Source organism: Sminthopsis crassicaudata, chromosome 4, assembly GCF_048593235.1.
Source record: "Sminthopsis crassicaudata isolate SCR6 chromosome 4, ASM4859323v1, whole genome shotgun sequence".
Classification (NCBI taxonomy): Eukaryota; Metazoa; Chordata; class Mammalia; order Dasyuromorphia; family Dasyuridae; genus Sminthopsis; species Sminthopsis crassicaudata.
The window spans coordinates 167880601-167892684 of NC_133620.1; positions in this window are offsets into that span (position 1 = coordinate 167880601).

The window sequence follows — 12084 nt, forward strand, 5'->3', positions numbered from 1 at the left end:
TTCAACCATTATCTTTTTCCATTGAGGAGATTATGCTCCCATGGAGGTGAAATGACTTTGCTCAAACTTACACAAGTAGTAAACTTAGATCTTTTGCCTTCTGATTTAAGTCACTTTACTACATCCAGTTTTAGAGTGCCTTCTTTCTTTCTCAATACTCAAAAGTTGTCAGTTGTGGGAAAGAATATGAAATTCCAGTTTATTTCAGGGATTTATAGAGAAATAGAGGAAATATAGCATAATGGATAAAATCTTTTATTAATATATCCTTAAGTTGGTTATTATTTCTATCAATTTAGAAACAGTTCATACTTCAGGAAAATATATAGGGTTTTGAATTGATATTCCCAAAAGCTTTAACCAGTAGCTTTAAAGGGGGGCAAAATAGCAATGTTTTCAAGGCAGAAGTTATCTTCTTTAAAAAGAAGAAAATACCTTTTTATTCTTAACATTAATTTACCACTTAAGTCTACTGCTTTAACTAACCTTTATCTGTTTTCAAATTATATTAAATTCACCAGAAGAAAAAAAAAGACATTTATATAAGAACATGTGGATAACTATTATTTGATAATCCCCATGTTCAACTCTGCTATCCATGTTTTTGCAATTTCTTTTACTTAGAATTTCTTCCATTTGTCTTTCTACTTAATTCAAACTATTATATAAGCTGTTCAAAACAAACAGAATTCTGGGCATAGATTACTCATAGCAAATTTCAAACTGGGCTTCCAACTCCCTCCCCCAAAGAAGAGTACCGAAGGGCTTCTTTTTTGTTTTACATCTAATGCTATGGAATTGATCTATTCAATATGCCCGGTCACAAGTCTGGTTTAGTCTCTAAAAGGGCACTATGAAGCACTTTAAGTACTTCTGAGCATGTCTCAAACACAGACTGATGGATTAGAGAGCTCTTACCTAAGCCAGAGCCTTAAATCTTGGTATTCTTTAGAAATTCCCCATATTGGATAATTGTCAAGCAAAAGGATAATGGGAACTAATTAGGGATATTTGCATAATAGGCATATTGCAGGAAAAAAAAAAAGGCTCAGCTATTTTAAGCCTTCTACTAGTAAATTTTATGATGCAATGCTTAGGGTAAAAGAAAAAAAGCTGTCTTTATGTTGTGTTCTTTAAGATATATTCATATAGATACATATATATATATACATATAGATACATACATACATATATATATATACATATATATATATATATATATATATATATAAAGATAGTATTATAAATACAGTCATAGCAAGTTTCTTTATGTTTCCTATGAAGAATCTAAAAATATGAAAGGTTTGCATCACTGAATTTTCATTGACTAAAGCAGTCATCCAGCAATGGGGCCAGAACAAAACCTCAGTTTTTAGATGATATCTCTTATGCTTTGCCTATCTAGCCGGGACCTTCTCAGAAAATTATTCAGTTCATAACTTTCAAAAGAATACATGCTATGCTAAAAGTATATTGTTTCTAGTAGCGTCATGGAACCTATCTGAAAATCAGAGAGATTTTGTCATTTCTTTTCCACTGCCCCTCTGTCCCCTAGTTCTGATGTAGGAACTTCAAATAAGAGCTGATGGGAAGGAAGGGTTAGATCAAAAATGGACATTTGAAGCCTAAATCCCAAGGGTCAATTATTGAAGTCAGAACATTGCAGAACTAAAATCTAATTTGCCAGTTGCCCTACAACACTCATGCGACTGTCAGTGATATTTTCATAAAGATCCAGGGTGACATAAAGCCTGAGGAAAATAAGTTTGTTCTGATCTTTAGAAGATGAGCTTCAGAGCTTTTTTGGCTTTCCATATCTGGCTAACATCTCTTTCCATATAAACTGTTCATTATAGAGAATGTGTTGCTATCCTTGCCCTTCTGTAATACTTCTCTTCCTCCCTCCTCCCACCCCCAGCAAGCTACATCAGGGAGGCCACATCACCTCCAGCATGATTTCAAACCAATAGGCGAATCAGGTGTCTGAGATCTGTTTTAAATTCAGGAGCAGTCACATGAACAGCTAATAGCAAAAAGCAGAAAAAAATTGAAAATCTGTGACTGGATGTGTTAAAGAGAAGTCACAGTGATGTTTACCTAGACTTTCACAGATTCTCTTTTAAGGAAATTAAAATAGCATGATGTGAACACAAGGGATAAACTTTATAAGTCTTCTAGGAAAAAATACTCTTGACAGCTGGATCATTTTTAGGAGAGACATTGGAAAACTGATGTGGAACCAGAGGAAGGTGTCTAGTTTTTGAGGGGTTATCAAATTGTGTCAAAGAAGGAGGAATGATGAAAAACATCAAACAAAAGAATTGATCATGTTTAACTTGGAGGAGAGAAGAGCTAGAAGTGTTAATAGTGAAGAAACATAATAGCCATTTTCAAATTTGTAGGATTGACATGTAGAAAGATTAGTTTTCAGTTCAACTCAACAAAGACTTATCAAGCACCACTAGCAACTGCAGTATTATCTTGCTCATGGGGTGCATAGAAAAGCTATGCTAGATTCAACATATTCTTTGAGCACATATTTACTCAAAACCACAGCTCATGAACTCCCATTGATGTATTTACATTTTTTTTTAACTTAACAAGAGATCAAAGCATATATTTAATGGGGGAAAAACCCATTAAATTATAGACCATTCTCTCCCTTATTCTAGTGTGGTTTCTGCAACAAAGATATACATGTCATTAGTGCAAAGAATAGATATGGAAAGAAATTTTAGAATAATATTTAGTCCCATTCTTTTATAGTTGTGGCAAATGAATCCCAGAAAGAAGGACCTTTTTCAAGATCACACAAACTCACAGAGTGTCTTTCTTCAGCTTTTGATTTTACATATTGAAAAACAGGACAGAATATCAGCTGAGTTTTGGTTATTATGTCCACATCAGGACAAGGTGAGAAATAAATCTATATATGTATCAGTGGTTCAGGCTGTTTTCCTTATCTGTCTGAGGAAAAGGAAGAGTATTTACAGTCTTGAGTCTTGAGAACAAGGGGAAAGTCTGGTAAAGGGAAAGATAAATGGAAAACACTATTATTTGCTGAACTAAAGCATTTCCCTGCAGAAAGAGGAGAGTGTTGGTAACCTGAAAAGCAGGGGTTCTAGGGCTGATATTAAGAAAGTAGAGCTGAATTGTGTTAATTTATGCTCACTTTGTTGGACTATAGCATATGCTAATTTTTTGGTTACTGTTAGGATTACTAAGTGAGAACTCAGGTTGTCTGGACAGTGACAAGGTGAGAATTCAGGTTTTCTGGACAATTACAAGGTGAGAACTCAGGTTGACTTGATAGAGGGGGCAAGCTCATTGGCTGGGGTGGTTCTTCCCAGAAGCTGCCGGATCACTCTCTGGGAAGAGATCTGCTGTGTCTTCTACTCAAATCTCTCCAACAGATTCTTCTTCCTGTAACGAACCGTTGTCTCCAGGCAGTTGCTGTTAACTCTTGTCCAGAGAAGTGACTTCCCTTCCTGCAGAGAGCCCCGTCAAGCCTGATGCAATTCAGAGTCTTCTCCTTGAATCCTGGCTCTGAATCTCCTCCAGCTCTTATCCTTCTCCAGGCAGATTCACTTTCCAGGCCCACTGTTCTCTCTTTTATTCTCCCAGAGAATGGGCGTGGGATAATGCAAGGGCTTCTGGGAAGAACCACCTCAGCCAATGAGCCTGCTCCTTCCATCAAGGAAGGAAAAACAAAAACAAAAGAAAGGGGGAGTTCTGGGAAGAACCACCCCAGCCAATGAGCTTGCCCCCTCTATCAAGACAACCTGAGTTCTCACTTAGTAATCCTAACAGGTTACATCAAATAATTTCTTAGCATTGTATGTAATATGCTGTAACATGTAGTAGCAGCTTTTTTATTAAATTTTTTTATTTTATTTTATAATTATAACATTTTTTGACAGTACATATGCATGGGTAATTTTTTACAACATTATCCCTTGCACTTACTTCTATTCAGATTTTTTCCCTTCCTCCCCCAACCCGCTCCCCCAGATGGCAAGCAGTCTTATATATGTTAAATATATTACAGTATAATTTAGATACAATATATGTGTGTAGAACCGAATTTTTTGTTGCACAGGAAGAATTAGATTCAGAAGGTAAAAATAACAGTTTACATTCATTTCCCAGTGTTCCTTTTCTGGATGTAGCTGGTTCTGTCCATCATTAATCAATTGGAATTGGATTAGCTCTTCTCTATGTTGAAGAAATCCACTTCCATCAGCATACATCCTCGTACAGTATCATTGTTGAAGTGTATAATGATCTTCTGGTTCTGCTCGTTTCACTTAGCATCAGTTGATGTAAGTCTCTCCAAGCCTCTCTGTATTTCTCCTGTTGGTCATTTCTTATAGAACAATAATATTCCATAACATTCATATACCATAGTTTACCCAACCATTCTCCAATTGATGGACATCCATTCATCTTCCAGCTTCTAGCCACTATGAAAAGGGCTGCCACAAACATTTTGGCACATACAGGACCCTTTCCCTTTTCTAGTAGTTCCTTGGGGTATAAGCCCAGTAGTAGTATGGCTGGGTCAAAGGGTATGCACATTTTGATAACTTTTTGGGCATAATTCCAGATTGCTCTCCAGAATGGTTGGATTCTTTCACAACTCCACCAACAATGCATCAGTGTCCCAGTTTTCCCACAGCCCCTCCAACATTCATCGTTATTTGTACCTGTCATCTTAGCCAATCTGACAGGTGTGTAATGATACCTCAGAGTTGTCTTAATTTGCATTTCTCTGATCAATAGTGATTTGGAACACTCTTTCATATGAGTGGAAATAGTTTTAATTTCATCATCTGAAAATTGTCTGTTCATATCCTTTGACCATTTATCAATTGGAGAATGGCTTGATTTCTTATAAATTAAAGTCAATTCTCTGTATATTTTGGAGATGAGGCCTTTATCAGAACCTTTAACTGTAAAATTTTTTTCCCAATTTGTTACTTCCCTTCTAATCTTGTTTGCATTAGTTTTGTTTGTGCAGAAACTTTTTAATTTGGTGTAATCAAAATGTTCTATTTTGTGATCAATAATGGTCTCTAGTTCTCCCTTGGACACAAACTCCTTCCTCCTCCACAAGTCTGAGAGGTAAACCATCCCATGTTCCTCCAATTTATTTATGATTTCGTTCTTTATGCCTAAATCTTGGACCCATTTTGATCTAATCTTAGTATGTGGTGTTAAATGTGGGTCCATGCCTAGTTTCTGCCATACTAATTTCCAGTTTTCCCAGCAGTTTTTGTCAAATAATGAATTCTTATCCCAAAATTTGGGATCTTTGGGTTTGTCAAAGATTAGATTGCTATTTTTATTCACTATCTTGCCCTGTGAACCTAACCTATGCCACTGATCAACTAGTCTATTTCTTAGCCAATACCAAATGGTTTTGTTGACTGTTGCTTTATAATATAGCTTTAAATCAGGTACACTTAGACCACCTTCCTCTGACTTTTTTTTCATTAGTTCCCTTGCAATTCTCAACCTTTTATTATTCCATATGAATTTTGTTGTTATTTTTTCTAGGTCATTAAAATAGTTTCTTGGGAGTCTGATTGGTATAGCACTAAATAAATAGATTAGTTTGGGGAGTATTGTCATCTTTATTATATTCGCTCGGCCTATCCAAGAACATTGAATGTCTTTCCAATTATTTAAATCTGACTTTATTTTTGTGGCAAGTGTTTTGTAATTTTGCTCATATAATTCCTGACTCTCCTTTGGTAGATATATTCCCAAATATTTGATACTATCCACTGTTATTTTGAATGGAATTTCTCTTTGTATCTCTTGCTGTTGGATTGTGTTGGTAATGTATAAAAATCCTGAGGATTTATGTGGATTTATTTTGTATCCCGCGACTTTGCTAAAATTCTGAATTATTTCTAATAGCTTTTTAGCAGAGTCTTTGGGGTTCTCTAAGTATACCATCATGTCATCTGCGAAAAGTGACAATTTGATTTCTTCATTTCCTACTCTAATTCCTTGGATCTCTTTCTCGGCTCTTATTGCCAAGGCTAGAGCTTCTAGTACTATATTGAATAGTTATGGTGATAGTGGGCAACCTTGTTTCACTCCTGATCTTACAGGGAAAGGTTCTAGTTTATCACCATTACATATGATGTTTACTGAAGGTTTTAAATATATGCTCCTTATTATTTTAAGGAATAGTCCATTTATTCCTATACTCTCAAGCGTTTTTAGTAGGAATGGATGTTGGATTTTATCAAATGCCTTTTCTGCATCTATTGAGATGATCATATGGTTTTTATTAATTTGATTATTAATATGGTCAATTATACTAATAGTTTTCCTAATATTAAACCAGCCCTGCATTCCTGGTATAAATCCCACTTGGTCATAGTGTATTATCCTGGGGATGATTTTCTGAAGTCTATTTGCTAATATCTTATTTAAGATTTTAGCATCAATATTCATTAAGGAAATTGGTCTATAGTTTTCTTTCTCAGTTTTCGATCTACCTGGTTTAGGTATCATTACCATGTCTGTGTCATAGAAGGAATTTGGTAGGACTCCTTCAATCCCTATTTTTTCAAATAGTTTACATAGCATTGGAGTTAATTGTTCTTTAAATGTTTGGTAGAATTCACCTGTAAATCCATCTGGTCCTGGGGACTTTTTCTTAGGAAGTTGGTTAATAGCTTGGTCTATTTCTTTTTCTGAGATGGGACTATTTAAACTACTTACTTCTTCCTCTGTTAATCTGGGCAAGCTATATTTTTGAAGGTATTCTTCCATTTCATTTAAGTTATCAAATTTATTGGCATAAAGTTGAGCAAAGTAGCTCCTAACTATTGTTCTAATTTCCTCTTCATTAGTGGTGAGTTCACCCTTTTCATTTTCAAGACTATCAATTTGCTTTTTCTCTTTCCTTTTTAAAATCAGGTTTACTAAGGGTTTGTCTATTTTGTTGGTTTTTTCATAAAACCAACTCTTAGTTTTATTAATTAATTCAATAGTTTTTTTACTTTCAATTTTATTAATTTCACCTTTTATTTTTTGAATTTCAAGTTTTGTGTTTGTCTGGGGGTTTTTAATTTGTTCCTTTTCTAGCAATTTTAGTTGTAAACCCAATTCGTTGGCCCTCTCTTTCTCTATTTTATGCAAGTAGGCCTGTAGAGATATAAAACTTCCCCTAATTACTGCTTTGGCTGTATCCCACACATTTTGGTATGATGTCTCATTATTGTCATTTTCTTGGGTGAAGTTATTAATTATGTCTATGATTTGCTGTTTTACCCAATCATTCTTTAGTATAAGATTATTTAGTTTCCAATTATTTTTTGGTCTATTTTCCCCTGGCTTTTTATTAAATGTTATTTTGATTGCATTATGGTCTGAAAAGGATGCATTTACTATTTCTTCCTTACTGCATTTGATTTTGAGGTTTTTATGCCCTAGTATATGATCAATTTTTGTATAGGTTCCATGAACTGCTGAGAAGAAAGTATATTCCTTTCTGTCTCCATTTAGCTTTCGCCAAAGATCTATCATATCAAACTTTTCTAGTATTCTATTTACCTCTTTGACTTCTTTCTTATTTATTTTGTGGTTTGATTTATCTAATTCTGAGAGTGCAAGGTTGAGATCTCCCACTATTATAGTTTTGCTATCTATTTCCTCTTGCAGCTCTCTTAATTTCTCTTTTAAGAATTTAGATGCTGCACCACTTGGTGCATACATGTTTAATATTGATACTGCTTCACTATTGATGCTTCCCTTTAGCAGAATATAATGCCCTTCCTTATCTCTTTTAATTAGATCAATTTTTGTTTTTGCTTGATCTGAGATGAGGATGGCTACTCCTGCTTTTTTGGTTTTGCCTGAAGCATAATAGATTCTGCTCCACCCTTTTACTTTTAGTTTGAATGTCTCATCCTGTTTCAGGTGTGTTTCCTGTAAACAACATATAGTAGGATTCTGACTTTTAATCCAGTCTGCTAACTGCTTCCTCTTTATGAGGCAGTTTGCCCCATTCACATTTATGGTTAGAAGGACTAATTCTATATTGCTTGCCATCCTATTAACCCCTGCTTATGCTTTTCCCCTTTCCTTCCCTTTTACCCTCCTATCCAGTATTAAACTGGTAAACACCACTTGCTTTTCACAGCCCTCCCTTTTTAGGATCCCTCCCCCACCTTAAAGATCCTCCCCTTATTTTACCCCTTTTCCTCGAAATTACTGTATTCCCTTCCCCTTAGCTTACTCCTTCCCTTTCACTTTTCAATGAAGTGGAAGAAGTTTCACCATAAATCGAATATGTCTATTGATACACGCTATGTTCATCTCCCTCCTTTCTTTCTCTCAGATATAATAGGTTACCTTTGCCTCTTCATGAGATGTAGTACCACCACTTTATACTTTTTTATGATATAATCTCCTTTCCACCTCTAGTTTCTAAGACAAATTGTACATATGTTCTTTACATATTTTTTTGACAGAAGTATAGTTCTCAAGATTTCTTTTTACCTTTTTTAGAAGTCTCTTGAGTTCTGTATTTGAAGATCAAACCTTTTATGTAGGTCTGGTTTTTTCATCAAAAATAGATGGAATTCATTTATTTCGTTAAATGTCCATCTTCTTCCCTGGAAAACGATGCTCATTCTTGCTGGGTAAGTTATTCTTGGCTGCATACCAAGTTCCTTAGCCTTTCGGAATATCATGTTCCAGGCCCTGCGTTCTTTTAATGTGGACGCTGCTAGATCCTGTGTTATCCTTATTTTGGATCCTCTATATCTGAATTGTTTTTTTCTAGCAGCTTCCAATATCTTTTCCTTTTTCTGATGGTTCTTGAACTTGGCCACTATATTTCTTGGCGTTTTGATTTTAGGGTCCCTTTCAGTAGGTGATCGATGAATTTTTTCAATGTCTATTTTACCCTCTGTTTCCAAAACGTCTGGGCAGTTCTCTTTGATAATTTCCTCGAAAATGGTGTCCAAGCTCTTTTTTTCCTCCCATTTTTCAGGGAGTCCGATTATTCTCAAATTGTCTCTCCTGGATCTGTTTCCCAGGTCTGTTGTCTTTCTGGTAAGGTACTTGACAGTCTTTTCAATTGTTTCATTTCTCTGGTTTTGCTTGACTCCCTCTTGGTTTCTCCTTGAGTCATTCATTTCTACTTGTTCCAGTCTAATTTTCAATGATGTATTTTCTTCACTCACTTTTTTTATATCTCTTTGTAATTGTCCAATTGAGTTTTTATCTTCTATGGAATTTTTTTCCATTTTATCCATTTTATTTTTTAGAGAGCTGATTTCTTTTTCCAGCTCTCTAATCCTGTTTTCCTTGGAGTTGTTTATCTTTTCCAGCTCACTAATCCTGTTTTCCTTGGAGTTGTTTACCTTTTCCAGCTCACTAATCTTGTTTCTCAATGATTTGATTTCTTTATCCATTCTGTCTTTGAATGCATGGGATGACTTCTCCAGTCTCTCTTACCAAGCTTCCCTTTCCTTTTCCCATTTCTCTTCCAGCTCTCTTGTGAGAGCCTTTTTGATTTCCTCTATGAGGTTCTTTTGTATTGAGGAGCAGCTTATATCCCTCCCAGGGGATACATCTGGGGACAGTCTGTTCCTAGTCTCCTCAGCATTTGAAGTCTGCTCCCTCTCCACACAGAAGCTGTCAATGGTTAGAGCCCTTTTGAATTTTTTGTTCATTTTGTCAGAGTAGGAATCAAAGAAAACAAACTGACAAGAGAAATAATTGGTCTGTTTTGCGGGGGATAGGGCTGGATGGTATTAATGGGCTTCCTCTACAGACTGGGGGTAGGGCAGCAGAGAGCCACTAACAGAACAGCAATGACTGTACTGAGTCTGCGCTCTGAGGCTCTGAGAACGCACCGAGTCAGTCCAGGTGGGGGTTGGGGGTGGCCGGGCTCTGAGAGATGCTGGCTTTCTGGGGTTTTAATCTTCACCTCCAGTGTTTACACCCTCTCCACCGCTCCTGGCTTGCTGCCAAGACGGAGCATCCACACTGGGGCAAAAGCCCTTTCACAGAAACGGCAGAGATCACACCCTTCCCCCTCCGGTCTGAGCTGTGTGAGCTGCCTGTCTTGCTCTGGCTGTCTGCCCTCAGTCTGTGCCCAGTCTGATTGACCCTCCCCCGAGCAAACACAGACCTTTTCTGGTGACTTTCAAGGATGTCTTCTCTTGGTGATAATTTGTGGATTTCTTTCTGGGTCAAGCATTAAGTCAGAGGCTTGTCATGAAGTAAGTTCTGAGAGAAAATGAGGAGCTCAAGCAGCTGTCTGCCTCCACGCCGCCATCTTGGCCGGAAGTCGTAGTAGCAGCTTTGAACTGATTTTATATATGCTTATTTCCTTGGTAGTGCTGCCTCAATACTGTCTTACATTACTAGTTATGATCATCTTAAATTCTTTCATTCTGCTACCTGAGATATTTTTTATGCCTTTGAGTACTTTCTCATTGATTACATAAATGCTTTCAGCTAAGAAGGAGGAAATCCTTCAGAACATTATATCAAAATGCTTTCCCCAATTCACCACCGTAATTTGGGAATGGCAATCAGCCAATTCACTCTAAAGTAAAGAGCTCTATCTTAAGTAACCTTGTGGAAACTTATCATTACTATTAGCAATACAAGTTTATTCAAAATATCCTGTAGGTAATCCACTACAGTGTACTGTCATGTCTATCACGTTATTTGAATCCAGTTGAACTTCTGAAAAAAAAACAAACAAAACTTTCTATCATATATTGAAACAGGGATTAGAGAATAGAAGTCCTGGGTCCTGGGTTTTACTTTTGGCTTGGCTACTTTTGTCTACTCGAACAGTGAGAAAGTTGTTGAAACTCACCAATTAGAAATTGTCCTCAGTTCCTTAATTTCACTAGCTAAAATCTCTATGCCTTCGGCTGTTTTCCTAAAAATGCTTCAGTTGAAAAACAAAAATCACTCCAAAAGTTCCTTCAGAAAACCTTTTTTTCCCAACCCATAAACTTTTTGTACTCAATTGATTAATCTATGAATAATCTATATCAAATCAATAGTATTCATCAAGGGATTCTCAAGCTAAAGAAAATATAATGATTATTTAAAAAGTTTGACATAATTATTGTTCCTTAGCTTGATATGTGTGATTTATTTATGTGTATCATTGATCTGTTTATATATTGGCTGAAAAAGGGAGAACCGATAAGTTCTGGAGAACTAAATAGGAGAGTTGGAGGATATTTGTGGCTGGGATTTGTTGTGCTAATGAAAGATAACAGATACTAAATGGGATCTTAAGAAGAAAATGTTGGATATTTACTCTTTTACTCTCACATTGATTGGGGTTCATAATTCCATGGATTATAGTGTATAATGAGTACCATCTTTTAATAGTGCATGGTTCACCTCTTCAAAAAAAAAAAAGGTCCTTCAAAAGAAAAGGAGGGTGAAAGGGAGGAAGGAAGGAAGGAAGGAAGGAAGGAAGGAAGGAAGGAAGGAAGGAAGGAAGGAAGGAAGGAAGGAAGGAAGGAAGGAAGGAAGGAAGGAAGGAAGGAAGGAAGGAAGGAAGGAAGGAAAGAAGGAAGGAAAGAAAAAAATTAGATTTCTGGCTCCTAGAACACCTCATTTTCCAGATGAGGAAACTGAGGCAAAAAAAAGTTACTTGTCGAGGGTCACACAGCTAGTAATTGTCTGAGGCCAGATTTGAACTCAAGAAGATGTCTTCCTGATTTCAGGCCTGGTACTCTACTTACTAAGCCATCTTATTGCCCTCAATAACTATTAATGTAACTGTAAAGTTGCTGTCAATTTTAAATATCATATAACAACAGAATCATTTATCAATATGAAAACAAAGAATAGCTAAAATATATGAGAAAACCAGTTATCTCTGTTTATAATGTATAGTAAAAATTCAGATGTCAGGAAAGACTTTTCAGTGTGAAAGGATTTTTTTAAAAAAATATTTTGAAAGAATAGAAAAACTTTTAAAAAGTATGTCAAGAATTTGTGTCATCCAGTATAAATGAATATCCTGAGTCTCAGAGAAAGAAAGATTTCTGTATGTGCCATAGCTATTATGTG